Genomic DNA, 4,541 nt, shown 5'->3' on the forward strand with positions numbered 1-4,541 from the left:
TAGTTCGATCGATCGAACTGACGTTGAAAACTCAAAGGTCACAGATCTGTGACCTTGGAAGCATGGGGCCCACACGAACGTGTTCGTGGGCCCATCAACACAACAAATCACCCAATCCCATCACAAATCGAGGCCAATACTCCAACAAATCTAAACAAATCTCAAAAATATATACACACATATACACACACACACATATATATATATATATAAATGCTTCAAGCTTCAACAATGGAGGATTTTGTCATGTATATAGCATGTATTCAACATATAAAGCATGTATGCACAAGATTGAAGCTTAAATCATGAGGGACATTCTCGGATCTTACCTCAAACAATGAAAGAAATGTAGATGTGGAAGAGTAGAGATGAATCCGAGAAGGGAGAGAGAGATTGATGCTTAGATGCTCGCCGGAAAGTTTCACCGGAGATGGTGAAGTGGTTGGACAGAGACGGCGACGAAGAGAGGTTAAGGTTTTGAGGATGAGGGTGAGTTAGATCGATCTTTGTAATCGATCTTACAAACCCTTGGTTCTATTTTTAAAAAACATTCCCGACAGAGTTCGATTGATCGAACTCAACTGTGATCGATCGAATTTTGATGAACTCTCTTTAAAGTTTTTTTTTTTTTTTTAATCAAATTAAATTGAATAAATACTTAATAATTAAAAATTAATTAAGATATTTTGGGATTTTTGAAAACTTTTTTGAAAAATAAAATAAAATAATAAAATAAAATAAAATAATAAAATGAAAATAAAATAAAGTAAAATGAAATAAAATAAAATAAAAATGAAAATGAAAATATTTTTGGATTTTTGAAAATTTGAAAAGTCAAAATAAAGTCAAAATAATGAAATGAAGATTGAGATTGATCGAAACAAGAGTTCGATCGGTCAGACAGAGAGCAAAAATATGCAGGTTTTTGCCACAAAAAATTGGCTAAGTGTTGGAACATGAGATCGATTGAACTGGAAAGTTGGATCGATCAAAGAACTTTCAGATCAATCTGGAAATGTTTCGAACGATCAGACAGAGAGCTGAAATATACAGGTGGATGCAAGCTCAAAATTTTTCTAAGTGTTGAGTCATGAGATCGATCGAACTGGGAAGTTGGATCGATTGAAGGTCTCTTGATCGATCTTGGAGTTGGTTCGAACGATGGGATAGAGAGGTGATTTGGATGCAGGTTTCTGCAGGTCAAAATTTTTTCTAAATGTTGGATGCAGAATGGAGTTCGATCGATCGAACTCAAGTTTGAGATCGATGAAACTATGCAGAATGCTTAATAATGACATGAAAGCTTATGCAATCCTCACCGAAGTTCCTTGAAATGCATATGAACCAAAAACAAGTATCTAGACTTCGCAATAAATGAAATGAAAGATAGAAATGAGGGAGGAATAGGGTTTTGACACCCTACGAATGTTTTTGCTAGTCTTTAACGTCTCTAGCAAGACATTGGGCTCTTTTAGCCCAGATCAAAGATCTTATAATGCATCCCCTCCTTGTTGGGGTGATAGATGCTTTGAACTTCTCCCAACAAATGGTTCTTTGAAGAACTTATTGGATTAAGCTCAAAAGAAATCTTTGGTCCCTTGTCTATACAATTACAACCTTTGGGCTTCCATGCCCTTTCAAAGCAAGAGTTTGAAACAAGACTTTTAGAATGCAAGGTTGAAGATGATCCTTTAGAAGTTTTGGTTTTACACAAAAGCTCATTTCCTTGGCATTGAAGATCATGACATTCATCTACAACATTAACTTCTCCCTCATATTTGTCAAATAAATTGGGTATGGGATTAAAGATATTCAACTTCACCTTCATGTGGCCAAATGAGATTTTTATTATCCCCGTCCTACAATTGATGTTGGCATTAGCGGTTGCCAAGAAAGGACGGCGAAGAATAACGGGAATTTGGCTCTTAGGATTGGGAACCGGTTCTGTGTCTATGACAATGAAATCAACCGGGAAGAAAAATTTGTCAATCTTTATCAAAACATCCTCAATTATACCCCTAGGCTTCTTAATGGATCGGTCGGCAAGTTGCAAAACTACCGACGTCGGTTTCAATTCACCTAAGCCCAATTTGACATAAACCGAGTATGGAAGAAGGTTAACACTTGCTCCTAAGTCAAGAAGCGCCCGATTAATGATATGATCACCAATAATGCATGATGTAGTGGGTGAACCGGGGTCCTTAAACTTTGGAAGAGTGTTGTGTTGCAAAATTGAGCTTACTTGCTCGGTCAAAACCACTTTTCTTGGTGCTTGGCTCTTGTTCTTCCGCTTTTAGGTACACAAGTCTTTCAAGAATTTGGCATAAGCTAGAATTTGCTTGATTGCATCCAATAGTGGAAGATTAACTTTCACTTGCCTAAACATTTCCATGATTTCATTGGTTTTTGCCTTTTGCTTGTCTTTTGAAATGGATCCTTTTAAGGCATCCGGAAATGGAACCTTTGGTTCAAACACTTTTTCAAAATTTTCTTTTGAACTCTCTTCAACACAAGAAGTTTTCAAATCATTTTTTAATAAAACTTTTTTAACATCATTTTTCAAAACTTCTTTTTCAAACACATCTTTCAAGACTTTCTCATTTACAAGGTCATGTATATGCAATGAAGGAGGAATGTGATGTGAAACGGGACGGGTGACAACTTAAGGTTGCACCGGTTCACTCTCTTCATTGGATATTCCAACTTGATTGTCCATAATCCTACCACTCCGTAAGGTAGTCACCGTATTAACATGTTCAATGGTGTGGCCTTCCGATGAGGAATGGGTTTCCACAACACATTGTTGCTTAGGTGGGGCATTTATAGGCATCTTTCCCTTCTCTCTTGCATTGAGAGTGCTAGCTATTTGCCCTACTTGGGTTTCTAGCTTCGCAATAGATTGAGAGTGAGAATGAAGCAATTGAGTGTTAGCCTCTAAAGTGCCCAAAGCATTTAAAACTTTCTCTTCAAAGGCGGGACTTCTAATATTACCTTGGGAATAAGATTGGTTGGGAAAATGAGAATTAGCAAATTGATTCCTTTATGATTGATAGGGTCTATAACCTTGGGATCCTTGGTTTTGAAGTGGAGGTGGAATGTACTTCCCTTGAAAACCGCCTTGGGAAGGGTTTGAGCCCTCTCCTTGGTTTTTCCAAGAGAAATTCGGATGATTCCTCCAACTTGGATTATAATGAATACCATAAGGATTGTTCCCTTGGTTCACAAAAGCCGCATTGACTTGTTCATTAGGTTCACTTTGCACTTGTCCGTGAGGACAATGAGAAGTAGAATGAAGAACACTAGAACAAGTCATACATGTTTCATTTGATGCACAATGAGAATGGTTAGGGAAAGAAGATACTTGGTTCGCCGAGTTTTGGTTAATCAAAAATTGATCAAACCTTTGAGACAAAGACTTCATTTCGGTGGCTATTTCATTTGAATGGTCGACTTGATGTAAGCCAACACTCTTCCTACCTTGTGAATTTCTACCATTCTTGGATGATAGTATTCCATGCAAAGAATTTTCACTCATACTCTCATAAAGACGTCACACGTCATCCTCATGCCTATCAATGTATGAGCCACCCATGGAAGCATCAACCATACCCTTATAGTTGTCCGATAAGCTCTCAAAGAAGTATTAAACTAATTGCCATTTGGGCATGTCATGATGTGGACACTTCCTAAGCAATTCATTGAAGCGTTCCCATGCCTCATAAAACGTTTCTCCATCCCTATATGAAAATTCTCGAATTGAGGTTCTCATGGCATTGGTCTTAGAAACCGGATCGTACTTCTTCAAGAACTCTTATTTCATTTCTGCCCAAGAAGTGATTGAAAAAGGCCTAAGATTGTTAAACCAATACTTTGCCCTGTCTTTTAAGGTAAATGGAAAAAATTTGAGTCTTAAAACCTCTTCCGGCGTGTCCGTATATTTTACGGTGGAACATACTTCAAGAAACTCATCCAAATACTTGTAAGGTTCTTCACTTGGAAGCCCATGATAGTTAGGAAGCATTTGAATGGTTTGTGCCTTAATTTCATAATGATGTGCTCTAAATGGAGGCAATTGGATGCATGTAGGTGCATTATACTCATTAGGCACATAATGGTCTCTTAAAGCAAAGAGGTGGATTAGCTACTTGAGGTGCAACATGAACACCTCGGTTTTGAATTCCTTGATTGTTGATGGGAGGTTGTGGAACATACATTGGCCTTGGCATTCCATATGGAACTTGGCCTTGTTGTTGTGGTGGTTGGTGAATGAATGGCCTAGGCATGCCTAATGGTACTTGTATGTTCTCATTGTGCACATTGGGATGAAGGATAGAGACATAATAGGAAGGAGTAGTAATGCAAGCTCTAACCCACTAGATAAAAACATCAGGAAATTGAAGTACCAGTGCGGTAACAATGTGACTAAAGCCTCTAGCTGTCCAATATTCAAATGGTATATTTTAGAACTTAACCCATAGTGGGATATGCTTACATAAGTCTTTGTTGAAGACCATACCTTTCTGCCATTTCTTCAGTAGAAC

General features: G+C 37.7%; 1 pseudogene; it reads left to right on the top strand.

Annotated features, from left to right (window-relative positions):
* Positions 1–3,665: 3,665 nt before the first annotated feature.
* On the top strand, positions 3,666–3,764 carry LOC132315186 (small nucleolar RNA R71; annotated as a pseudogene).
* Positions 3,765–4,541: the final 777 nt, after the last annotated feature.

The sequence above is a fragment of the Cornus florida genome, unplaced genomic scaffold (genome assembly GCF_030987335.1).
Source record: "Cornus florida cultivar Cherokee Brave unplaced genomic scaffold, ASM3098733v1 CherokeeBrave_3.0.0_Hap2_Chr06, whole genome shotgun sequence".
Lineage (NCBI taxonomy): Eukaryota > Viridiplantae > Streptophyta > Magnoliopsida > Cornales > Cornaceae > Cornus > Cornus florida.